Source organism: Neofelis nebulosa, chromosome 18 (genome assembly GCF_028018385.1).
Source record: "Neofelis nebulosa isolate mNeoNeb1 chromosome 18, mNeoNeb1.pri, whole genome shotgun sequence".
Taxonomy (NCBI): domain Eukaryota; kingdom Metazoa; phylum Chordata; class Mammalia; order Carnivora; family Felidae; genus Neofelis; species Neofelis nebulosa.
The window spans coordinates 23043567-23069988 of NC_080799.1; the positions used below are offsets into that span (position 1 = coordinate 23043567).

General features: G+C 50.4%; 1 protein-coding gene and 1 long non-coding RNA gene across 4 annotated transcripts in view; one reads left to right on the plus strand and one right to left on the minus strand.

The window, feature by feature from the left end:
- IL4R (interleukin 4 receptor) overlaps positions 1-5170 on the minus strand; it is a 41613-nt gene extending 36443 nt beyond the window's left edge. For 2 of the 3 annotated variants that reach the window (XM_058711980.1, XM_058711978.1), the window contains exon 1: positions 5028-5170. The gene's annotated coding sequence lies outside the window, so the exon portion shown is untranslated. The remainder of the gene's footprint in view (positions 1-5027) is intronic. The other variant, XM_058711979.1, reaches the window with a different exon arrangement.
- An 86-nt stretch (positions 5171-5256) lies between these two features.
- On the plus strand, positions 5257-18122 carry LOC131501044 (uncharacterized). The gene is made up of 3 exons (XR_009256597.1): positions 5257-5547; positions 14907-17747; positions 17992-18122. It is a non-coding gene; the product is annotated as an uncharacterized LOC131501044 (long non-coding RNA).
- Positions 18123-26422: the final 8300 nt, after the last annotated feature.

Below are 26422 nucleotides of genomic sequence, written 5' to 3' on the forward strand. Positions count from 1 at the left end.
CTCAGAACAGTGGTTAAATGCATAGGCTCCCAGGTCAGCAGCCGTGGGTTTGAATCCAGACTCTGCCCCCTTGGAGCTGTGCCACCCGGATCGGCCACTGACCCAGAGCCTCAGTTTCCTCCTCGGGGAAACGGGGAGGCGCCCACTCATCTACCCGTGTTCACCCAGTGCAGTGCCTGATCCTCACTGTATGCTCTGTGCTGTGGTGGATGTCACGGTCACGGTCACGGTCACAGGCCGGGAACGTGCTCATTGGCAGAATGATCTGTAAAACGATCTGTATGATGATGGAATCACCCGTAACACCAATCCGGGCCTGACCACATCCAGGTGTTTAAACACCGTGGTAAAGACTGGAGATGCTGGAGGTGCTGGGTTCACGGCCCCGCGCTGCCACCCGTGTGACCCCGGACAAGTGACTCAACTACTCAGTGCCTGTTTCTTCATCGGCAGAGTCTAGATAAGAGCAGTTCCTACTTGGGAAGGTTACTTTACAAGGTGAACGAGACACTGCAGGGATCTGGTTCCCGTCTTCCTCCCTGACCTATGCTCCTACCCCTCGGTGTCTGGCTCACTTCCATACCACCACATCAGCTTCCTTGTGAGTCAGATGCACCAAGCCTGTTCCCACCTCAGGGCCTTTGCACCTGCTGTCCCCGCTGCTGGAATCACTCTCCGGATGTCCATGTGCCTTTTTGCCGCAGGTCTCACCTCAAAAGTCACCTCCCTCGCTAGACTGTCAGCTCTAAGAGGGCTCTCGTTTCTGTGTCATTCGCTGCTGTGTCCCCAGTCCCTAACACGTCTGCTGAGCGAGTGGAAGCCTGGTGCTGACCCTCAAGACGTGTGTGTACCTGTTACTTTCAGGTGTGTGGTTAGTCCCTTCAACCCGCTGCTCAGAACTACAGTCCTTCCGCTAATATTAGGAAGGGTTCCACCAAACCCAGGAAGCCACGCTCTCTTCCCCTCACACGGACCCACTTCCTTCCTCTGTCCCTGGAGGAGGGAGGCGGGTGGAGGGAGGACTCAGATGTCCGCCCCGCTGCTGATCCTCTCCAGCCGGCTGGCACCCGGGCCTGCTTGAGACAAGTCCCAGAATCTCTAAAGCAAACTCGGAAATGCCACGCGGGCCCCCGTGGGTGAGAATGAGTCAGTCAAAGCCAAACCCGAAATCTCAGACTCACGGTCACATCTTGGAAAGGCAAGGACATGCAAGTTTAGACAGAACTGTGCGCCCAGAGCCAGGGACAAGCAGCGGGCCAGGAGGCGGGGTTGGTGGGGTGGATGAGACCTTCCCTGCGGGCTCCCTCCCCGCCCCTGGCCCATTCTTCCCCGGGGCCTCTGCCCCACGTCGTCCTAAATGTGGCTCCTCGGGAGAGGCGCCCGCAAAGTCCACCCTCACCCGGCTTTCGTTTTCCTCCCCAGTCCTGACGGGGTCCTGAAGGTCCCTGTCCTCTTGTGTGAAATCCCGGGGGACCAGGCATGTCTCAGAAGTCACAGTAACTCAGATTATAGACAGGTTATTGAGGATGAAATCCCACCAGGCGTAACCACCCACCCTGCCTCCCTCCCCCCATGGGTCCAGCACTGCCCTCTCCCTCCCCCTCATCGCTCACGTCAATTTCTCCACAGGGCAACACATAAGCGTTGGCGTCCAGGGGGATTAACAAACACACCAAAGAACCCCCTGATTAGTTCCCCTCAGTTCTTGCTTCCAACTGAATGATGGAAAACCTTGTCGGTTTTCAGAACTTGCAGAGTTCAGAATTAGGAATAAGGGTGATACATGTGAATGTGTTTGCTTAGTTGTGTATCGCCCGTCTTCAAACTAGAATTTAAACTCTAGGAGAGCAAGGACTTTGTCCAATACTCGGTCAGTAGCTCCTGGAACATATAGGTGCTTGATGAACATTTGAAGACATGAATGAGCTAGCCAGGTGCTGGATATGGAGAAGCGATTGTCCTAAGAAAAGAAACCGCCATCACTGAGCCGTGGGCAAGGCGCCTGTAAAAACTATGCCCTGAACACCCCCCAATACTCATTTTCGTGACAAGCAAACCGAGGCTCACAGAGGTTAAGCAAGTGCCTCATGATCACACAGATAGGAAATAGCAAGGTCAGATCTGAACCCGGGGCCCCTGTCTGCAAGCCTGTGTCCTTCTCTCTGCCTCCTGCTCAGAGAAACAGAATGACTCGATGGCAGTCAGAAAACAGGGAGACAGCCCTGGGTGACGCTGGTTGCCCTGGCCTCTGCAAGAGCCTTCAGTCTCCCCTGGGCTTCCTGTCCACACTCTTGCAAAGGGCAAGTTCATACACAGCCAGGCGAGTCACTGGCCTGTCTTCTAGCCTAGCCAAGGGAATTCTGGCCAAACGTGACTGGGCATGTGGAACGCTCAGAAAGATGTCCCTCTTGCTAACCTGAGCAAACTGACATAGCAGGAGAGAACTCAGGCTGGGGAGAAAGGCAGATTCAAATCCTTCCCTGTCGCTCCTAGACAACATGGCCTTAGGCAAGGCCACTGCACACATCTCTGGGTCTCAATTTCCTCCCTGGCAAAATGGATCGATTCCATCCCATCCAATGGGGTTCCTTTATTTATTTAACAAATACATAGTGCTCAGTCAGTACCAGGCACTGTTCTGGAGGCTCGACATGTATCCGTTCACTTAATCGTTGCTACAATGGTATAAAGCAGTCACTGTAATTTCATAAACGGGGAGACTGAGGTCCTGACAAATTAGTAAATTGGAAATCCAGCATTGGAACCTCGGCAACCTGGCTCCAGAGTCCATACTCGTCACCTCCACGCTATACTTCCTAACGGGTAAAAACAGTCATGAACATTTGTTGTGCATGTACGACGCTTTGGAAACTGTGTTAAGTATCTTATAAAACATGATGCCCTTAGCCTTCGTGAAAGCCCAGCCTGACAAATGTGAAGCACCCCGGGGGGCTCTGTCCCTGCCTCCCTTGCAGGTGCCATCAAAGGCAGCTGAGGGCAGAGGGCAGCACCTCCATTCTGGGGGGCAGGGGAGTAGGGGTGGAGGGAGAGGACGGGTCCAGGACAGGCCCTCTCCTCACTTCTCCCACAGTGCATTTCAGCTGCGTTGCTAAATCAGAGCATCTGGAAACTGACTGCCTTAGGGGACCACCTCCCTGCCCCTGCTGTGTGGTACAAAACACATCAGTTACTGAGCTGCTGCCCGGAATGTGGAAATCTTCAGGTGATCCCACATCTGCTGGTAACTGGGCGTGTGGTAACCAGAGTGCCTGACTCACGAGTGGTTTTCCCTCCCTGCTGCCTTCCCAAGGCCTCCCTCCAGCCTTGGCTTCAGGGATCCGGGGGCACCCAGGAATCTGCATTGTGATTTTTATGGCTCGGGCTGAGGTGAAGTGCACTGGGCCACACTCTTCAGCATGGCATTCAAGGCCTTCCACAACGTGGCCAGACGCACCTTCCCATCCCTGTCTGGCTGCCTCCCCCTCCCCCCGGCACCTCTCCCTCAGGCCTCTCCCAGCTGCTCCCAGCTGCTCCCAGTGCTCAGCATGCCTTTCCCTCCCATTCTCCCGCAGCCAAGCTCCCCCGCCCCTCTTCCAAGGCTGGCTCAGGGGTCCCCGCTCCATGAAGCCTGTCCCTGCCAGGTGATCACCCCTACTTGCGCGAGCCCCCCCGAAAGGCAAACACCAGTGCTATTTAGAGCAGTGTCCTGTAGGAGCCCAGCGGGTGCTGATTAATGAATGGATGGCTGCGGGAGGTTGCCCCCCCCCCCCCCAACCCCTTGCTCCCTGCCAACACCACAGCATCCACATCTGTAACCACTGGGCAGGTGAGCTGCTCTTGAGGAGTCTTTGCAGGACTCTGGAATCCCCTGACCGTGGGGGGGACACCCTGGACAGAGGTGCACCTCACTCTCAGTTTCCCCATCGGACTTTGGGATTGTAATCAAGGCACTGATGTCCCAGAAAATGCCCAGGCTTCTAACAGGCCACCCTTAGGGAAGGAGCAGCAGGGGTGGAACCTGGGAGGCAGCTGGGGAAGAGCAGAGGCTAGGACCCCACCAGGATGAGTGCTGGCAGGGAAGCCATCTGCAAATCCCAGCAGCAGGACCACTGAGGGTTGCTTGGTCCCCAGTCTTGCTTGATACAAGAAATCCAGATGTTGTGGGTTTTTAAAACTCCAGATTCCTAGATTTACTGAATCGCAACCTCACTGAAGACAGCCCGGGAATCTGCCTTTTAATAAAATCCCTTGGATAATTCGTTTATGGGGTAGTTTGACAAATATTGCCGACGGGTGGACCACGACAGGCTCTGGCGTCAGAACCGCCTGGGTTCGAATCCTGCCGCACCCTTTCCAGGCAGTTGTCCACCTCGGGCAAGTCATTTAAATTGCCTGTGCCACACAGCGTCCTCCTCTGAAAAACGGACGGACACACGGCACCGACCAAAACAGTTATTTTGCGATTTAACTCAGAATACGTTCAATGCTCAGGACAGAATCTGTACAAAATGAGTCCAGTTAAATGACCGCTATTGTTACTGGGTCTACCCAACGTTCAAGTAAGGAGACAAGGAGTCGACAGGGCCCCGTTTCCCCAGATGCCTCGACCGGGTAACCAAGTTCAGTTTTCGGAACTCCCCCTCCCCCCCTCCGCCCCAATCCTCACCCATTTCCTGCGCGCGGGGCAGGGGGTGATCGCTGGGACACTGGCGCTGCATGGCCCGAGCCCCGCCTCACCCCACGCTCACGACGGCCCCGGGTCCCCGAGGGGCCGTCCCCGCTGGCGTCTCCGGGCCAGCACGAGTTTGGGGAGCGCGCCGGGGTCCCCGCTCCGCGCGTCCGCCGCCCCCGGGGGCGCCCGGGCCGAGCCGGCCGCCGCTCGGGGCGCGGGGAGGAGCGGGCTCCGGGCGACCCCCGACGGGGTCTGGTCCGCCCGGGGGTCCCCGTCGCCTGGAACCCCGCCGGCGGCCGAGCCCGTCCCCCGGCCGGTCCCCCGTCTCCGCCGCGCGCATCGGCCCGCGTCCTACCTGCGCGCCCCGGGTCCATTCGCCGCGCCGGCGCCCGAGCGGGATGTGGGGGACCCCCGGTCAGCCAGTCCTGCCCGCGCCGCGCGGGGCTTTCCTGGGCGCGCGAGCCGGCCCGCCCCGGCTTCCTGCGCCCCGCCCCTCTGCAGGCCCCGCCCCCTGCAGGCCCCGCCCCGTGCCCCCGCCCTCCCCGCCCTCCCCGTGCCTCCCGGCCGCCCACTGTCCGGGCCTGGCTCCCGGGCCCGCCTCCTCCCCCGCGCGGCCTCTCCCGCCAGGACCCCGCAGTGCTTCCCCCTGGCTCTCCGAGTGGCGTCCCGGCTCCGGCCCCCAGCCTCGCGTTGCAGGGGGGCAGGTGCATGTGGAGCTGGGGCGTTGGGCGGCTTTCATCCCTCTGCCCTTCCCAGCGGCCCAGCTTCTGCGAGGTGCCCCTGTGCGTTTGTTCCTTCAACGTTTCCTGAGCGCCTGCCATATGCCGGGGGCCCGAAGAATTTAGATAGTGGAACAACTCTTCTGGTAATAGCTGGTAAGATCTGGCAGGCTCTGTTGTGAGGCACTGCATGTAGTAATTTATTTAACTCTCACAACTACCCTAGGAGGGAGCTGTATTACTATCACTCGTTTTACGGATGGGGAAACTGAGGCACAGAGGGGAAACTTGGTGACAATCGTGCAGCAGGTGTGGGATTTGAGCCCAGGCCCCGTAGACCACGAACCACTGGACACCATAAAAACCCCAATGGAGCCAAGCAGTAGGGAAGAATGCTAAGAGAATAAAATATTTCAGGTGACAAGAGGTCCGGAGAAGAAAATAAAGCAGAGAGGGACCTATTAGGCCAGTCGGGGTCGGTGGTTGAAAGGTGTCCCTGATGAAGACACGTTTGAGCTGATCCTGAACAGAATGTGGGGGAAGACCAGTTCAGGGAGAGAAAACAGCAAGTGCAAAGGCCCTGGGGTGGCGTGTTGGAGTGATAGTCTGAAGGCTAGCTTGGCCGGAGAGGCTTGAGGAAGGGAAGATGGAAGGAGGTAAGGTAAGAGGATGTGCTGACTCAGGCTGCGAAGTGCTGGAGACCCAGAGGGTAATTTGGCCCCATCTTGGGCTCGAGGAGCTCGTGGTCTTAGAGTGGAGGCAGAATCCTCACAGCCAAGGACAGCCCGATGGGCTTGCTGTGGTGGAGGGTGAGCCAGGGGAGCAGAGAAGCCTCTGGGAGGGGACACAGTACTTCAATTCTCTTTCGTTATTTTTCATGCACTTATTTTTTTCTCGGCCCTACTGTGTGCCTAAGCCTGTGACAAGCGCTGAGGACACAGATATGGAGATACGAAATAAATGTGGACCCTGCTTACTGAGACCTTACCGTTCAAGTATTTGACAGTAGACAGTTTGGGGGGGAGTCAAGGGTGGCTTCCTGGAGGACATGGCCTCTGACGGTCTCTCCAAAGATCAGTGCAGAAAAGGGAGGGAAAAGGGAAAGGCATTCAGGCAGAGGGGATGGGGCGAGCAAATACCTAGAGGTGAGAAAAGCTACAATAATTTAGCATGTATGTATTAATGCCTCCATGTGCCAGGGCCTGAGCTGGGGGCAGGAGAGAGTGAGAAATACCCATCCCCTGCTTTCTTAGCCCTGGGGGTCAGGCGGGAGCCCTGACAAGTCACAAACGCAAGCAGTTGTGTGTAATGAACGCTGGATGGGGACAGCCAGGGCAGCCAGAGAGAGAGGCCTCAGCAAGAGCCAGGATGCTTGGCCAGACAAGCTGTGAATTCCAACAGGAATTCAGGTCAGATGGGAATTCTGCATTTCTTTTTTTTTTTTTTTTTTTAATGTTTTTATTTATTTATTTTGAGAGAGAGAGAGAGAGACCGAGCATGAGCAGGGGAGGGGCAGAGAGAGAGAATCCCAAGCAGGCTCTGCACAGAGCCCAACACGGGACTCGATCTCGTGAACCATAAGATCACGACCTGAGCCGAAATCAAGAGTCAGACGCTTACCCGACTTAATCACCCAGGCGCCCGGGAATTCTGCATTTCACGTGAAATCCGCCAAGAGCAATGGCCGGGGGGGGGTTGGGGGCAGGTATAGGCATTGCTTCACTGACAAAGGTTTGTTCCTGCCTAGAAAAGCTTGCACGCACGTTCTCACCCACCCTCACACCCACTCACTCACATTCTCCAAATACGTTCACGTGCATACATTCACACTCACATACTCACACATCCACTCGCACACCTGCACACATTCATACCCATCCACGTACACTCACTCACCCACCCATATGTTCACACTGACTCACACTCATCCACACCACGTGTTCACAGTGGTGCACACTCACACGGCCACACACATTCACACCCACACCCACGGACTCAAACTCATATACAGCTGACCCTTGAATGACATGGGGGGTTAGGGGTACAGACCATGGGGCAGTAGAAAATCCACATGTAACTTTGACTCCCCAAAAACGTAACTCCTAATAGCCTACTGTTGACCAAAGCCTTACAGATAACACTGTTGATTAAACCATATTTTCCATGTTGTACAGTATTATATACTGTATTTCTAGAACACAGGAAGCTAGAGGGGCGCCTGGGGGGCTCAGCTGGTTAAGTGTCTGGTTCCTGGTTTCGGTTCAGGTCATGATCTTATGGTTCGTGGGTTCGGGCCCTGTGTCAGGCTCTGGGCTGACAGGGCGGAGCCTGCTTGGGATTCTCTCTCTCTCTCCCTCTCTCTGCCCTTCCTCCGTGCTCTGTCTCTCAAAATAAATAAATAGACATGTTTTAAAAGCTTTCAAAAAAAATTTTTTTTAATATTTATTTTTGAGAGATAGAGACAGAGCGTGAGCGGGGGAGGGGCAGAGAGAGAGGGAGACACAGAATCTGAAGCAGGCTCCAGACTCCGAGCCGTCAGCACAGAGCCCGACGCGGGGCTCGAACTCACGGACCGCGAGATCGTGACCTGGCTGGAGTCGGACGCTTAACCGACTGCGCCACCCAGGCGCCCCTAGGAAAACATCTTTTATTACTGCTTAGTGAAACCTCAGTCATGAGACCCTTCAGATGTGTATCAGGGGCTGTTAAGTCTGAAATATGACTGTTAACATATATCTTTGCGGGGAGGGGGCGGTGGTACAGATAAAGGAGGTTTGCAAAGGAATTAAAAAATTTTTTTTTAATGTTTTATTTACTTTTGAGAGAGAGAAAGACAGAGCATGAGCGGGGGAGGGGCAGAGAGCGAGGGAGACACAGAATCCGACGCGGGGCTTGAACCCACGAACCACAAGATCATGACCTGCGCTGAAGTCGGATGCTCAACCGACTGAGCCACCCAGGCGCCCACAAAAGCTTTTAATAAAAAAAAAATAATAATAATAAAGTAAGCTAGAGTAAAGAATGTTATTAAGAAAGTCATAAGGAAGGGACAGCCTGGGTGGCTCAGGCAGTTGAGCGCCTGACTCTTGATCTCAGGGCCTGTGCCGTCTGCCCTCCCACACTCCCAGCTTGGCTCCCACCCTGTTTTCTGCGGTTTTAAGTCAACCTCACTCTTCAATTGCCACCAAAACACCTGCCTCCGCAGACCAAGTCCACCACTTACTGACTGTGGAACTCTGGGCCGCAGGGTCACCGTCCCTGTGCCTCAACTTCCACATCTGCCAAGAGGGACCCCGACGGGCTGCTTCCTGGGGCCTGGTGAGGGGAAATGCCAAAAGGCCGGTGAAGTGCTTGCAACGATGCCCCGCATGTCGTAGGCGCTCAGGGAATGTTCATCATTGTTCCTAAACAGAGCGAAGATGAAAATGGGGCCTTTCCCTCAACCTGTTTCTTCCTTGGGAAATGGGGCTGAAAACACTGGAAAGACAGGGAAGGTCACACCACATGGGGTCCTCCGTGAAGGCTTGGGGGGGGGGGGGGAATCGGGGGAAGGGAACACGGGAATTCTTTGGACGACTCTCGCCACCTGCCTGTAAGTCTGAAATGATGTCAACATAGGAGTTCAAGAGAACAGGGAATTGTCGTGAGGCCCCAGAGGCAATAAATGGGAAGCTTGTCACTTTGCATACGGTTTCATTATTCAAATTCACCTGCCCCGCGCTATGCAGCCTTTATCGGCTCTGTGTCGGGCCTAGGGAGGAGCCTGGAGACCCCCAAATAATAAAAACCCAGTCCCTTCACCCAGGGGGTTCCCAAGTGTGGCTTCAATACAAATTCAGCTCACATCACATCGTAACTCACTCGTTTTAAGCCCATCTCTCAGGTTTTAAAGGAGTGGTAAAGATGAATAAAATTGTTCAATAAGAGGTGTAGATTTACAGAAAAACGGGTAGTGCAGACCGGTCCCACACACCTCCCTTCCATGAGCACGACTTCCCCTGTTACTAGCGTCTTGCCTTAATGTGGTGTATTTGTTCCGGTTAGTGACCGATATTTACGCAGTTGCTATTAACTAAAGTCTGCAGTTTACGTCCCGGTTCACTCACTCCGTGACACTTTTGACAAAATCGGGTTTGGACAAATGCGCGATGACTTGTGTCTGCCAGGATAGAGCAGCGTGAACCTTGGAAGCCACTGATCTATTTACTGTTCCTGTTTAGTTTTCCACACTTAGAATACGCTTTTAGGATTCCTCCTTGTCTTTTGGGGGCTTGATGGTTTTCTTTTTCTTTTTCCTTTTCTTTTTTTCTTTCTTTTTCTTTTTCTTTTTCTTTTTCTTCATTCTCTTTTTCTTCCTCATTCTCTTTTTCTTTTTCTTTTTCTTCTTCGTTCTCTTTTTCTTTTTCTTTTTTTTTCTTCTTCGTTCTCTTTTTCTTTTTCTTTTTCTTTTTCTTCTTCATTCTCTTTTTCTTTTTCTTTTTCTTCTTCGTTCTCTTTTTCTTTTTCTTTTTTTTTCTTCTTCGTTCTCTTTTTCTTTTTCTTTTTCTTCTTCTTCTTCATTCTCTTTTTCTTTTTCTTTTTCTTTTTCTTCTTCGTTCTCTTTTTCTTTTTCTTTCAGCACTGAATACTATTCCGTCGTCTGGATGTACCACATTTTATCCAAATCAGTCTTGGGCGGTTAGGAATAAAGCTGCTTCAAGCCCTCGTGCGCATGTTTTGTGTGGACATGTTTTCAACTCCTTTGGGCAAATACAGAGGAGTGCGATTGCTGGATCACATGGTTAGAGAATGTTTCTTTTTGCACGAAACTTTCAAACGCTTTTCCAGAGTGTCCCTACCAGTGTGCATTTCCAGCAGCAATGAACGAGGCTTCTGCTGCTTTGCATTCTTGCCAGCATTTGGTGTGGTCAGTGTTTTTGCATTTTAGCTAGTCTGGTAGGTGTGTACTGGCATATTATTGTTATTTAAAAAAAAAATTTTTTAATGTTTATTTATTTTTGAGAGAGAGAGAGAGAGAGAGAGAGAGAGAGAGAGAGAGACAGAGCCAAGCAGGGGAGAGGCAGAGAGAGAGGGAGACGCAGAATCTGAAGCAGGCTCCAGGCTCTGAGCTGTCAGCACAGAACCCGAGCAGGGCTCGAACCCACAAACGGCGACTTCGTGACCTGAGCCATAGCCAGACGCCTAACCAACTGAGCCACTGAGCGCCCCCTATCATTGTCATTTTAATTTGCAATTCCCCTAAGGACATACCGTGTGGAGCATATGTTAATATGCTTATTTTTCATCTCTTAGGTTACTGATTTTAGAGTTTTCTTTATTTCGGGGCACCTGGGTGGCTCAGTAGGTTGGGGGACAGACTTCGGCTCAGGTCATGATCTCATGTTCCGTGAGTCTGAGCCCCATGTTGGGCTCTGTGCTGACTGCTCAGAGCCTGGAGCCTGCTTTGGATTCTGTGTCTCCCTCTCTTGTGTTCTATCAAAAATAAATAAACATTTTTAAAAATCTAGTTTTATTTCTTTTTTTTTTTTTAATTTAGAATGTGAGGGGGGTGCTGGGGCAGAAGGGGAGAGAGAGAGAGAGAGAGAGAGAGGGAGGGAGAGAGAGAGAATCTTAAGCAGGCTCCACGCTAAGCGTGGGCTCGATCCCACAATCCTGGGACCATGATCTGATCTGAAATCAACAGTCGGATGCTCAACCGACTGAGCCACCCAGGCGCCCCAAGAGTTCTTAAGTTCTAGTATCTGTGTTCAATGCTACAGATTTCCCTCTAAGCACCTCTTTCACCACACCTCACAAATTTCGGTAAGTTATGTTTTTATTTTCATTTATTTAAAAATATTTCAGGGACACCTGGGTGGCTCTCAGTTGGTTAAGTGTCCGACTCTTGATTTCAGCTCAGGTCATGATCTCAGTTGTGAGATTGAGCCCTGCATCGGGCTCTGTGCTGACAGTGTGGAGTATGCTTGGGATTCCCTCTCTCTCTCTCTCTCTCTCTGCCCTTTACCACTCATGATTGTTCTCTCTCTCTCTCTCTCAAAATAAATAAACTTTAAACAATAAAAATAAAATACTTAAAAAATTTCTTCTCTGATGTATTCTTTGATCTATGTGTGCTTTTTCTTCTCCAATTATTTTGGGATTTTCCAGGTTGCTTTCTATTATTGATTTCTAGTTTAATTCCGTTGTAGACTAAGTATGTATTTTATATGATTTCTAATCTTTTAAATTTGTTACAGTTATTTTACAGTCTAAACTGTGGTCTGTCTTGGTGAATGTTCCATGTGAGCTTAGAAGAAAGTATAATCTTCTGTTGTTAAGTTATGTGAATGTCCATTAGATTCAGTTGATTGATAGTGCTGTTCGATTTAGCTATATGCTTACTGAGTTTTGCTTAATGGATCTGTCAATCACTAAAAAAAAAAAAGGTGTTGAAGTCTCCAACTTCCAATATTATTAAGATCCAATGATATTATTACCCAAATAATAGTGGGTTTGTCTATTTCTCCTTGCCGTTCTATCAGTTTTTGCCTTATGTATTTTGACACTCTGTTGTTAGGTGCATATACATTAAGGGCTGTTATGTCTTCTTGGAGAATGGACCCTTTTATCATTTTATAATTTCCTCTTTAATCCCTGCTACTATTCCTTGTGCTGAAGTCTGCTTTGTCTGAAGTTAATACGGCTACTCCAGCTTTCTTTTGATTAATGTTAGCATGGTATACCTTTCTTTATCCCATTAGTTTTCATTTAAGCGCATGTATACAATTAAGATGGGTTTCTTGTAGGGGCACATGGATGGCTCAGTCAGTTAAGCATTCAACTTTGGCTCAGGTCATGATCTCACAGTTCGCAAGTTCAAGCCCTGTGTCAGGCTCTGCGGACAGCTCAGAGGCTGGAGTCTGGAGCCTGCTTCAGATTCTGTGACTTCCTCTTTCTCTTCCCCTCCCCCCCCCCCCCACACTCTCTCTCTCTCAAAAATAAACGAAAAAAAAAATTTTTAATGGGTTTCTTGTAGACAAAATGCAGTTGGGTCTTACTTTTTAATCCACTCTGACAGTCTCTATATTTTAGTTGGTGTATTTAAACTATACAACTTTAAAATGTTTATCAGTATAATTGGGCTAATGTTGGTAACTGGTTTGTATTCATTGCACTTTTTCTTTGTTTCTTAAAAAACATGCTCTTTTTCTGATTTTTCTGGTCTTCACTGAGCATTTTATAGAATTAAGTTTTCTCTCCTCTCTTAACATATATTATACTTCTTTTTTTTTTTTAAAGTTTACTGATTGTCATAGAGTTTGCAATATGTATTTACAACATAATCTAAATTTATTTTCGAGCAACACTGTGTTGTGTTACAGGTACTACAAAGTTTTCCCAATTCCTCCCTCCCATTCCCTGTAACTTTGTTGCCATTCATTTCACTTATTCGTATGTTATAATCACCCAACATGATTATTACTTTGAATAGCTATGTATCACATCAGTTCAGGGTTTTCGTACAATTTCATTTTTATTTTCCTTAATTTATTTCTCCTCTGACACTCTTCTTTATGTAGATCTGAGTTTCTAACATTATTTTCTTTCTCTCCAAAGAACTTCTTTTAACAATTCTTGGGAGGCAGGTCTATTGACCACAAATTTCCTTGGTTTTGGTTTGTTTGAGAACATCTCCTTCACTTTTGAGGGGTAATTTCACTGGATGCTAAATTCTAGGTTGGTGGCTTTTATCTTTTTTTTTTTTTTTAGTGTTTATTTATTTATTTTGACAGAGAGGGTGAGAGAGTGATAGCATGCACTCGAGCGGGGGGAGGGGCGGGGGGGGGGTGCGGAGAGAGAATCCCAAGCAGGCTCCACACTGTCAGCCCTGAGCCTGACTCCGGGCTCAGTCTCACGAACCGTGAGATCACGACCTGAGCGGAAATCAGGAGTCGGAGGCTTAACCAACTGAGCCACCCAGGTGCCCTGGTGGTTTTCTCTTTCAATACTTTGAATACTTCATCCCACTCTCTTCTTGCTAGCCTGGTTTTGACAAAAAGTCTGTTTCTTTATAGATAAGGGGTTTCCCCCCCACTTGCTCCTTTCAAGATTTCTTCTTTGTCTTTGGCTTTCTGCAGTTTGAATATGGCATGCCCAGGTACAGATCCTTTGATATTTATCTTGCGCCTGGTATTCTTTAAGCTTCCTGGATCTGTTCTGTAGTGTTTGTCGTTAGCGTAGAAGATTCTCCACTTTGACGGAGCTAAGCACATCAAACATTCCTTCTGTCCCTTTCTCATTTTCTTCCCCTTCTGGTTTTCCCCTTAAGCGTATGCAGCGCCTTTTCAGTGACGCCACAGCCCTTGAATATTTTCTCCCTTTTTTTTCCTTTTTTCAGTCTTTTTCTGTCTGCATTTCAGTTTGGGAAGTGTCTGTTGACAAAACTTCAAGCTCCCTGGGCTGTGTCCAGCCAACTCACGTGCCCACTAAGACCGTTACTCATCTCTGTGTGGCGTTTTTTTTTTTTTTTTTTTCCCTGACGGTCCTTTCTGAATCCTCCATAGAGTGTCCTTTTCTGTGCTTCCACATCGTCTACTTTCTCTGTGAGGTGCTTTACTATCTGTCCGTTTGTAGTTACTGTCGGATTAAGTCTCGAACCTGGATCCTCTCTGCCTCTGAGAGTTGCTTTGTCTTCTCAGGCTGTGTTTTTTTCTTGCCTTTCAGCGTATCTTGGAAATTTCCGTGGAAAGCCGGACCCGATACAGCACATAATAGGAAACAAGATAATTAGGTTGCTAATGTGAGGTTAATCTGGCGAGAAGCTGGCTGTGTTTGATATTTGCTGTAGCTGTAGGTACTGAAGGCTTTTGTTTTCTGTAGTTTCCTTTTTTTTTTTTTTTTTTTTTAACCCTCTGTGGTCTTTGGGTTTCCCTAAGAACTCCTTAGTAAATAAAATCAGTCTTTCTATTCTCAGTTGTACTCCACTGGTACACTGGAGCCCGTGGATAGGGTGGCAGGGTGGCAGAGGAGAAGCCATCTATAACTGGATGTCCGTTTTGTAGGACCTGAGTTCCCAGTCTGACCTTCAGAAGCATTTCTTAGACTTTTTTTTTTTCTTCTTGCCTTACTAGAGATGGGAAGGCTAGATGAGGCTGGAGTTGTCTTAATTTCCCTTTTCTCAGCTCAGATGTGGCCCTGGAAGCCTCCCTGAGAGGGCGGGCCTTTGTTACGGAGAATGCTTTCTGTGTATTTTAGAAGGGTTACTTCCCCCTCTCCCTACCCCCAGACAGGAGGGGATTTCTGTCTGGTATTAACTGAGAATGTGCTAGGCTCCTCGAAGTAAAATCTATGAAAGTACGGGGTCCTTCTAAGACTGGGCCCCCAGGATTTATCTCCCGAGCTAGTTCAGTCGACTTCCTGCAGTTTATCAGAATTATCATGTAAGTGTGCCTACCGATTATTAGCTAAGGTGGTTTCTGCACCTGGTAAGCTGGTCTTCTTAGCTGTGAATCTCTGCGTTCACCCTGTCTCTCCAGATTTCGGGGTGGCGGCACGCCCCATGACCTCCATTCCCTGAAGGGTCTATGGAAAGTCCTCGGTCTTCACTTTGTTCAGCTTCTCTCCTGTGAGGGTGGCAGCGGTGATGTCCAAGCGCTTTCCGTGGCAGAGCTGAGACTCCGAGTCCTGTCCTCCAAGTTCTAAACCTCGTTGCCTTCCTTTGTTTTCCCTGGAAGCAGACTCTGAGACTAGGATTCTCATGCCAGCAACTTACCTCCACGGCGATCCCAGGAAAACCCGAGAGAGGTATGGGAAGCACGACTGGGAAGGGAAAGAGTGAACACAGTCTGCATCACTAAGTGGGTAGTCCCTGTGGCCAACTGAGGCTTAGCTGTGCCGCAGAACTCTTGGAAGAGGGGACCGAGCACGGTAAAGTCATCTCACCAAGGGGGAGGGAGCTGGGGTATTTATACGCCTCCTCCTCCCAGTCATTCGCCCAGAGCCCCAGAGGGTGGAAGTAGGAGAAGGACCAGAGGGGGTGCTGAGCAGGCTCCAAAAGCCAGGAGACAAGCCCCCAGGCAAAGAGCTGCACGTGCTGGAGGTCAGAGGTCAGGAGGTGGCAAGGCTGACTGGACCAAGGCCAAGGCGGGAGACAGTAACTGCCACAGGGTTGCTCTGCCTCTAGAATGAGGAATACTGGGGTCCGTGGGCGGCTCAGTCAGTTACGCAGCCGACTTCAGCTCAGGTCACGGTCTTGTGCTTCATGGACCCAAGCCCCGCGTCGGGCTCTGTGCTGACGGCTCAGCGCCTGGAGCCTGCTTTGGATTCTGTGTCTCCCTCTCTCTCTGCTCCTCCCCCGCTCGCGCTCTGTCTCTCTGTCTCTCTCTCTCTCCCAAAAGTAAACAGTAAAAAACTTAAAATTAAATGAGGAATTACTTCCCTTGCTGAGCAGACCCCACTCTGATTCTTCGGAGAGCAAACCGCTGTAAGTTTTAGGATCTGAAGAGAGAAGAGCGTTTCAAAGCATTGGTCAGCTGTCCTCTTAATTCTCCACCCAACACAGTGCTTTACCGTCTGTTTTTTTTTTTTTTCTAGGTCTCTGTCATTGGTACGTAAATGTGACATTAAAACACGTCCAATCATTTATCTCCCTCCCAAAAGATGGACTCTAGCTCCCCTCTCCTACTCGTGACCTGGCCTCAGTGGGCCTCTTCTTTTTTCTTTCTTTCTTTCTTTCTTTTTTTTAACGTTTATTTATTTTTGAGAGACAGGGAGAAACCGAGTCAGAGCAGGGGAGGAGCAGAGAGAGAGGAAATACAGAATTTGGAGCAGGCTCCAGGCTCTGAGCCCGATGCGGGGCACGAACCCACGAACCGTGAGATCGTGACCCGTGCCAAGGTCAGACGCTTAACCAGCCAAACCACCCAGGCGCCCCTCAGTGGGCCTCTTCTAATAAATAGGATGTGGTGGAGATAGGATGCAGTGACTTCTAAGGTCCTGCTTCTACTAGGAATGCTCGCTCGCTCTCTCTCCCTCCTGCCCCCCTCTCCCTCCCTCCATCCCTCTATCTCCCTCCCTCCCTCTCTTTCTCTTAACTCACACCTTGGGATCCCTGAGCTGACACGCGGGGAAGTCCAGTTACACTGGAGGGAGCATATGGGCCGTCCACATAGAGATACAGTGAGAAGCCCAGGGAGCCCCAGCTGTTTGGAACTTTCCAGCCCGGGTCCAGATGTGAGCGAGCGAGTCATCAGCTGATTCTAGAGCCATCCCAGCTGACACCGAGGGGAACGGAGATGAGCTTAACTCACCAAACTCCGACAAAATTGCAAAAATCATGTGCAGAATAAATGTCGCTGTTGTTGTAACCTGTCGCCAAGTGGAGCAGAGACCCGCTGTCCCCACTGAGCCCTGCCAGACTGCAGACTCATGGGGCAAAATAAATGCCACAAAATTCGGGGATGGCTTGGCACGCAGCCATAGTACCTTGACATATAACCGTGACACTCGACCCCCCACATTCTTCCTTGCTGATGGAACCCAGACTTTATCTGGGGGCAGCGATGTACCCTGCCTGATTCCGCCAGTCATGGCAATCCCGTTCTAGCTTCGTCAGCCCCCTTTGTCCTGCGGGGGCAGGGCGGGGGGCAGGGGGTAGGCTGAGTAACCCGGTTCTGCCAGTGAAACACAAGCGGGAGTCTGTGGGGAGGAAGCCTCTGGGAAAATGTTAGCATTCCTGATGGCAGTGGTCTTCCAGCTGCAACCACAGAACGTCTTGCCCCCGCGAGAGGGGGGTCAAGACAACCACATTTGTGGGAGCCCTGACATCTGTGAACAAACTGGCAACAGCCAGTATCTGGAATTCTTGGAAGGTGAGAGGGAATTCACTGACGTCTTCGAGCAGTTGAACTACACCAGCTGTGGCCAAGCTCCAGCCTGCCTTTACTAGGAGAAACTTGAAACCTCTGTTTATGCTTTCGTTGCCTGGTTTGGGGGGAGGAGGGGGTTGGTTTTCTGTCCGGTTTTGTTTTAGTTCTACAGGACGGCCCCTGTGGGATCGTTTCGAGAGTGAGAGCCATCTGGAACCTCTGAGCTGGCGTGGCTCTTTGGTTTTGGCGGGTAAGGACGGAGGGAGAGCCCACAACCCTGAGCCAAGTTCCGTGGACATAGCCAGGAGACTGTGTCGAAGGGGCTGAGCGTTGGTCCTTTTGGCCGTCGCCTTTGGGGCAGGGTGACATCCAGTCGTGCCCCAGGTCTCCATAAACAAGCTTTCTCTAGAAGAAAACAATGATGGTGATGGTGATGGTGGGGATGACAGGTGTGGGGGGGCAGGGATGTTGATGACGATGTTGGTGGAGATGATGGTGGTGGTTAAAAAGGTGACGGTCGGGGCGCCTGGGTGGCGCAGTCGGTTAAGCGTCCGACTTCAGCCAGGTCACGATCTCGCGGTCCGTGAGTTCGAGCCCCGCGTCGGGCTCTGGGCTGATGGCTCGGAGCCTGGAGCCTGTTTCCGATTCTGTGTCTCCCTCTCTCTCTGCCCCTCCCCCGTTCATGCTCTGTCTCTCTCTGTCCCAAAAATAAATAAAAAACGTTGAAAAAAAAATTAAAAAAAAAAAAAAAAAGGTGACGGTAAGTGGGGGCGACGGTAACGTCAATGATGATGTTGGTGATGGCGGTGGGGATAATGACGGGATGGTATTAAGAGCCAATACGTACAGGGTGGCTCAGTCGGTTGAGCATGTGACTCTTTTTTTTTTTTTTTTTAACGTTTCTTTATTTTTGAGACAGAGAGAGACAGAGCATGAACGGGGGAGGGGCAGAGAGAGAGAGGGAGACACAGAATCCGAAACAGGCTCCGGGCTCCGAGCCATCAGCCCGGAGCCCGACGCGGGGCTCGGACTCACGGACCGTGAGATCGTGACCTGAGCCGAAGTCGGCCGCCCAACCGACTGAGCCACCCAGGCGCCCCGAGCATGTGACTCTTGATTTCGGCTCAGGTCACGGTCCCAGGGGTGTGGGATTGAGCCCCACGTGAGGCTCCATGTGTGGAGCCTGCTTTGGATTCTCTCTTTCCCTCTCCCTCTGCCCCTCCCCCCCCACCCCCGCACACACTCTCTCTCTTAAAAAAAAAAAAAAAAGACATTAGGGATTACATATGGAATTACCTATTACAAAAGATCCTAGATAGTAGTGTGGCACTTTATGCCAGACCCTGTTGTAGCCCAATATACCTACATACTAATTCCGGAAGCTCTAGGACTTAGGTGCTATTCGTCCCTTTTTTAAAACAGGCGCAGAGAAGGTCAGTAACTTGCTCAAGATCTCGTAACTCGTCAGTGCTGAGCGTGCATGCCCTTTCTCGGAAGAAGGAACCATCTCCCAGGAGCCCAACAGACATTACGTACCCACTTTGCTGGTTGCAATGGTTATGATCTGTCATCTGGGAGGAATGTACACGGGGCTGAAGAACAATAGACTCCTAACTTGGCTTATTTCCTGGGGGGGGGGGGGGGGAGGGGAGGGGGAGGGAAAAGTCCTGAATTACCCTGGTCTTGGGGTGTCTTCATCCAGGCCACCACCAACCCAGCTGTCGGAGTTCACAAAGTTGAATCAATCTCTCTCTCCACCCCCCCCCCCACCCCAATCAAGAATCCCTCTGTAGCTCCCCGTTGCTGAAGGGTTAAACCAGAGTTTCTCAATCTCAGCTCTGTTGACATTTTGAACCGGATAGCCCCCTGCCGTGGGCGGCTGTCCAGTGCATTGTAGAATATTTAGTGGCATGTTTGGCCTCTTCTCACTAGATTCCAGAAACATCCTCCCAGCTGTGACCATCATCATGTCTCCATATGTTGCCAAATGCCCCCTTGTTGGGGGAGGGGGAATCACGTGGCCCCCACTTTAGAACCCCGGGGTAGGGGCGCCTGGGTGGCGCAGTCGGTTAAGCGTCCGACTTCAGCCAGGTCACGATCTCGCGGTCCGTGAGTTCGAGCCCCGCGTCCGGCTCTGGGCTGATGGCTCGGAGCCTGGAGCCTGTTTCCGATTCTGTGTCTCCCTCTCTCTCTGCCCCTCCCCCGTTCATGCTCTGTCTCTCTCTGTCCCAAAAATAAATAAAAAACGTTGAAAAAAAAAATTAAAAAAAAAAAAAAAATAGAACCCCGGGGTTAAAGGCAACAGGCTTCCCACCTATAGAAAGCGATTTGACCACAGGTCTTAGAAGACCCTCCCAGCAGACAGTGGGCTCCCCAAAGGGTGGGGTTCCGGCCTTACTCCTTGTTTCTAGTCCCTTGAGGTTGATTTGTAGCTCGTAGCAATGACGACTCAAGAAATAGTGCTCAGTTCAGGCGTAACCAGACTGTGGTCGGGGATGAAACTGTGCAAACAGGGAGCATGGGGAGTACTGAGGAGGGGCGGGGGGCCTCCGGAAGAGGTCCTAGGGACATCTCTGAAGAGGAGAGGCCTGCAGTTGGGAGCAGAGGAGCCTTCTGGCGAAGGCAGAAGGGAAGACGGGCATCTGAGGCACAAAAGGCAGCGAGGGGCGTGCAAGTCCACCCCGGGGAGAGCCGCGGTGGGGTGAGCCGTGCGGCTCAGGCGCTGTTACAAAAAGATCTTGAACACAAGGATTGGGTGACGTGGAGCCTCGAAGAATTCCAAACCAAGGCATGAGAGGCCCAGCCTTGGCTTTTAGAATAACCTCTGTCTGTGGCAGCTGTGTGGATGGAGACCCAGCTGGGGACCAGCTGGGACAATAATCCAAGTGAGAGCTGGGGCCCAGCGGAGGGGAGAGCAGGAGGCAGGGTCCTCCCATTTCCTTGTGCGTAAATTCTGAGCCTTTCCAAGCGTGTAAAGGCAGATGGAAAATTTCCAGCCCCTAATAAGAGGTTAGTAAGAGAACTTTCTTCCCCGTCAGCTCTGCACCGCGGTTTACGCGGTTCCTGGGCTAGCTGTGCGTTTCCTCCTTTCCTCAGGCTGGGAAAGCATCTTCTTCCGTAAGGACCTGACGCCTCCTCACTGGAGAATTCTTGAGCCCGAGACAGAGGCTCCCTCCTCAACAGGGCTGAGGGCATGTTACAATTCGTTTGTTTTCTCTGTTAGACAGTGAGCATTTTGAGGCTATGACTTTTGTCTTGCCCATTAATTCCTGGAACCAGTATTGAATGGGCACCTGCTACGTGCCAGGCACTGGGATACGGCTGTGAACACCTGTCTTGTATCCCGAGCACCCACAGAGGGCCCGGTGACTGAGTGAGTGAATGAGTGAGAATGAATGGAGAGTGGGGCAGGAGAGGAAGGCTGAGGCCTGGAGAGGTTCTGTGAGTTACCCGTGACTGTCGGGCAGGAAGTGGCCGAGGAGGAGCTGAAGCCCCAGACAATGAAAGAACATGGAAACCAGGGCTTGGCACACAGTGGGGCTCCATTCCGGGTGCTCTCCTGTGAGGTTCTCTGTTTTCCCAGAGCTGCCCCCACCTTCAGCAGGACCAGGCATGGCTTTGCCTCTTCAGCTGGTTGATCAAAGACGTAGGAACTATGCGCATGTTTGTGGGGGATGTGAGTGGCTTGTCTCCCACACACACTTGTCCCCATGCTGCAAAGTAACGGCCTGCTTTCCCTCCGGGGATCTGCCCACCCTCAACTCTCCATGCACATGCATGCACGGGACTCGATGCCCAGCCTAGGATGGGAACGTGTGGTCCAGACCTCTGTCATTCAGTGGACCTGGTGCCACGGGCCTCAAGGCCACAGAGCTTGGTCAGGGGGCAAGCATGTGACCCGAGTGCCCTCCGCGCGTGTCCCAATCGGGCTGAGCTTCAAGGCTATGGTGGGCCTCTGGGACAAGAGCACGTACACCCTTTGGCAACTGGACGCGAGTGCGGAAGGTGCGGATTTTAACTTCGTTGCCTTTGGGTGCCATCAAATAACCACCAGGTGAGGTCCTTTCTATCAGTGGAAACCCACAGAAGGAAGTCAAGAGACGGAGAAAGAGAGAGTGAAATTACATCCCGATGTTCGATGTTTCTGTCTGAGCTCCCGGATCCAGCCAGGTCGGAAGCCAGCAAGATCTCCCCCTACCTACATTTTGGTTATTTTCTCAAGCCAGTCTATTGGATTTACAGTCTTAACTCTTGTGGTGCTTTACTGGCTGCTCAACCCGTAGCAGGGAAATCTTGGTACTGGTTAGTCTCCGGTGGGAGGAAGTAGGAACGCAGCATGGAAAAGCTGTCGACAGGGTGACCTCCCCCCCTCCAACATTGTGGCTGTTTTGCAAGAAGGCAGTAGAACACCAGACCCTTTGAACAAGGGACAAGCCAATGTATGTGCTGCATTCCCAGAGTATATTTCCTAAACGGGGTGGCCTCCTGGTTCCAGACTTTCTTTTTGGGTCTTTTCGCAGACTCTGGCACAATCAGTGCTTCCTGTCCTTGGTGGCGTCCTTCACTCCTCCTTGAGTGCTGTCCCTGTCTTCAGCTCAACTTACTTCTGGCTGATTCTCCTACCTCCTCCTTGTCTCAGGACACTCAGAGATGCCTCTGGAAATGTCACTCCTCCAGACTGGACTCAGCCCTGTAGCTCTCATTTCTTGGAAATTCACCATGTGCCCAGTGCCGTGTAATCAACTGAGGCCCAGAGAGGTGGGGTGACTTGCCCCAGGTCTCACAGCTAGTGAGTGGGGAAAGCAAACTATACCCTGTACCTCCCCTACTCCACAGCCCGTGCCTTTAACCGCTCTGGGATTCTATCCAGAGGCTCTGTACCTATGGGCTTCCTTGCCTCGAGGGCAGGACCCCGACCAAAATGAACTCCTGTCCTAACCTGAGACCTGTTTTTCCCACCATAGTAGATGCTGTCAACGCCCCGCCCCTAACCCCTAGCACTTACCAGTCCAGCTTCTGGATATGCAAGCACCAGTGACTCGACCCAAGGACATTCTCTGGCCACGGGAGACAGCTTAGCCTGTGCAGAGGGCGAGGAGAAGTGTCAGAGACTTAGGGCCCACGGAGGCAAGTCGCAGCCAATGGTGATTGGAATTGGCAGGTAAATCGCCCAGTTTCTTGCATCCCAGGTCATTTGTCAGGGACAGCTTGAAGGCATGCTCTGTGGTGTCCCAGAGGCTCCAGAGGGACGGAGCTTAGTCCCCCAGCATTAACCTGCTCACTAACGCTCCTGCGTGGGCTCCCTTCCCTCCCCCATCACTTCCCCGCCCTCTCACAGTCTTTTCGGGGATCCCTTCACAGATACATTGTGTTCCAATCCTTGTCTCAGAGACTTCTGGGGCTACCTAACCTAAGTCAGCCACCTTCTGTAGCATCCTTGATAGTCCTCCGGTGAGCCACCCTCCCTGAACCTCAGTCCATATAAATTAGGTAGGACTGACTCCACCCCAGCTCAAAAGTGGGCAGGTGACTCAGGAGGGGCCAATCAGAACTCTGTGGTCCCTTAGCCTTAGTGATTTGGTAAGAGACTGGGCATGTGACTCATTGGAGCCAGAGAGACTCTGAGATTCTTCTGGAGCTGCTAAAATAGAGAGTTCACCTGTGCTGTCCACAGGTGTCTCACCTGTGCCACCTGGAGGATGTGGGGCTGGAGCCCTGGCAGCCATCTTGCATGAAACCAGCTTACTGCATCTGAATATACGAAGACAGAACATGTGTTGTAGGCAGTTGCAATGATGGTCTCTCTTAACCCTCCCTAGACACCCTCCCTGACGTGTAACTTACGGGTGCCTCTGACTTGGACTCCAAGCTCCACCATGTGACTCGTTCTGGCCAATAGGATGTTAGCAGATGTGATGGGGGAGGCGGGGTGCGGAAGCGTGGTTTGCTTCCCAGATTGGATTTATTTGCATTTCTGCCCTTGCCACGAGGATGCCTCAAGGCTGGGCCCACGCACAGGATAAGAGATAATGTGGAATAGAGTTGCTTCATCTGTCAAGCCGTGACCAGTCTAGATCGGCCATCAGCCAGCCATGCCCAGACATGAAAGAGCCCAGCCAAGGCCAGCAGAGTCACCTGGCCAACCATTGTCCCGTGGGCAGCATTCCTATAGCAGTATGTAATTGATGCAATTCTCAGTTAAATTAGCAAGTTGAAGCCACACAGAAAAGCTTAAAAAACTGAGTGAAAATCACCTCAAATCTCAGAGGTGGCCCCTGGTGACATTTTGGTGACCATCTCTCCGGTGCATGTGACGCGCACCATGCACACCTCCATGCACAACCACGGCCACAGAATTAATATAACTTTGGCAAGATGGGGGAGGGTCCTGGGGCAAAAGGCCGCAAAGAGAAGGCTATGATGTCATCTTCTAATGAAGGTTGTTGCCTCAGGACATCTGGGAGGCAATAATGATGATGAAAGGGTTAGCATTGGGCATGCAGAGAGGAAAACTGAAAGGCTGAGGTCTCAGGGCGATTGAAGGAGGTTTTAAAAACCTGATGGTTAAGAAATCAGAGATACACAGGGTAAAAAAAAAAAGCAGGAATGGGAAGATTGTTGGGAAAGAATCAGGCTGGTTTATTTAAAACTCTGTTGCCCCAGGGGCACCTGGGCGGCTTAGTCAGTTAAGTATCCAACTTTGGCTCAAGTCATGATCTCATGGTTCATGGGTTCGAGCCCTGCACACGGCTCTGTGCTGACAGCTCAGAGCCTGGAGCCTGCTTCAGATTCTGTGTCTCCCTCTCTCTCTGCCCCTTCCCTGCTTGTGCTCTGTCTCTCTGTCTCTCAAAAATAAATAAATGTTAAAAAAAAAACAAACCCAAAAACCTCTGTTGCCCCAAACTCTGTGGTTTATTCATTCATTAATTCAGTGAACATTTATTGATGCCTATTATGTGTCATCACATCCTAGTTGCTAAGGAATGCAAAGGTGAATGAGCCATGCCCCCAGTCCCCAGGGAGCTTGTGGTCAGCTGAAGGAAAGAGTGACCTGATAATTAGGGTTCAGCATGATGCCAGTTCTGAGAGGGGAAAGCATGCAAATGGAGAAAATTTTCTAGAGAAGGGCCAACCAAGCTGGCATCTGATGGATGAATAGGAGTTCTCCAGTTTGAGGATGAGTGGGACGAGATGGGGAGAGTGACCCAAGGGGAACAAAATTTGCAGAAGTTTGAAAGTGAGACCAGTCACTGGGGTAATTGATATGAGATCCGGGAGCAAGGGGGTAGGGAGAGTGACAAGACAGGTAGAAAAGAAACAATTCTAATCCAGGAGAACAGTAGCTTTTAAATCTTTTTGATTGCCCCATGGTAAGATATGCATATTCTATTTTGGCCCTGTATAATCATGCGTGTGTGTGTGTGTGTGTGTGTGTGTGTGCATGCATGTGTGTGTATCTGAAGCAAAGGTCAGAAAAGCAATATTTCACCCTGCAGCATGCTATTCATTCTGATATTTTCTATTTTGTTCTATTTTGTTTTAAAATGTTGGCCAGGGGTGAAATAAGCCGACCACAAAATAACCCACATCGTATGATTTCATTCCTATAAAATTCTGTTAACAGGCAAAACTAATGAGATCAGTCGTTGCGTGGGGGTGCGGTCTGGGTGGGAGCAAGGTTAACTGCAAAGAAGTGAAAGAGAACTTTCTCAAGAGATGGAAAATTTCTATATCTCGACTGGGGTGGTGGTTACATGGGCACATGCATTTGTCAAAAACAAATACATAAAAATAAACGCATGCGAGAGAACTTTCTTGGGTGGTGTTGCTGTGCTATATCTTGATAAAGGATTTGCATTGCACAGGTGAACGCATTTGTCAAAACTCACCAAACGGCACATGTGAGATCTGTGCCCTTCATTGTATGTAAATTTTACATAAAAAAAAAAAAAAAAGAAAACTGTGGACAAACACTGACCTGTAGTTGGTGAGGTAGGTGCACGCTGAAGGATTAGGAGGAAGTATTGTGGTGTCGGCAGCAAACCATTTTGAAATGGGGAGAGCCATGTGCAGATGGACAGGTGATGAACGTACAGTAAAATGCTAATGCACATCAGTGAAAAAAGACTAGCCTTTTTCGTTCCTGATGCTGGAATAACTGGACATCCACCTGCAAAAGGATGAATCTGGATCCCTACCTCACGTCATATCCAAACATTAATTCAAAATGGATCAAGGACCTAAACACAAGAGATAAACTATAAAACTCTTAAGCGAAGACATAGGGTGTGCATCTTCCAGACCTTGGGTTAGGCAACGGTTTCTTAGCTATGACACAAAAAAGTACAATCAACAAGAGAACAAAAAAAAAAAAAAAAAAAAAAAACAAGGAAACTTGATATCGTCAAATTGCAAAGCTTCTGTGGTTTGGAGGATGCCACCAAGAAAGTGGAAAGACAATCCACAGAATCAAAGAACACTTTTGCCAACCCTGTATCTGATAAAAGGCTTGTCTCTAGAATGTGTCAGCAACAATGGCACCTCAGTAATAACAATACGGATGACTCAATTTTAAAATGGTAAAAGATCTGAACAGACAGGTGTCCAAAAAAGATACACAAGTGGCCAACACGCACAGGAAAAAAAAAAATACTCAACTTCATCAGGGAGATGCAAATCAAAACCACCATGAGGTACCGCTTGGAACCCACCAGGAGGGCTATTATCAAAAAGACAGACAATAGTGAGCGTTGGTGAGGATGCAGAGAAATTGCAGTTCTGTATCCAGCTGGTAGAGATGTCAGGGAGCACAGCTACTTTGGAAAACAGGCTGGCAGTTTATGACCCAGAAATTCCACTCCTAGGCATATAAGCAAGAGGAGTTAAAACCTGTGTCCATATGAAAACTTGTACGCACATGTTCATAGCAGCTTTATGTGTAATAGCCGAAGGGGCAGAAACGGTCCAGATGTTCATCAACTGATGGCGGATAAATAAAATGTGGCATATCCATACGAGAGAGTGTTATTTGGGAATAAAAAGGGATCGAGCACTGGTACCTTCCACAGCATGGATGAACCTTAAAAACATGATGCTAAGTTAAAGAAGTCCGTTGCAAAGGATCCCGTGTTGTGTGTTCTATGAGTAGGAAATGCCCACAGTAAGCAAATTCAGAGTGATAGAAA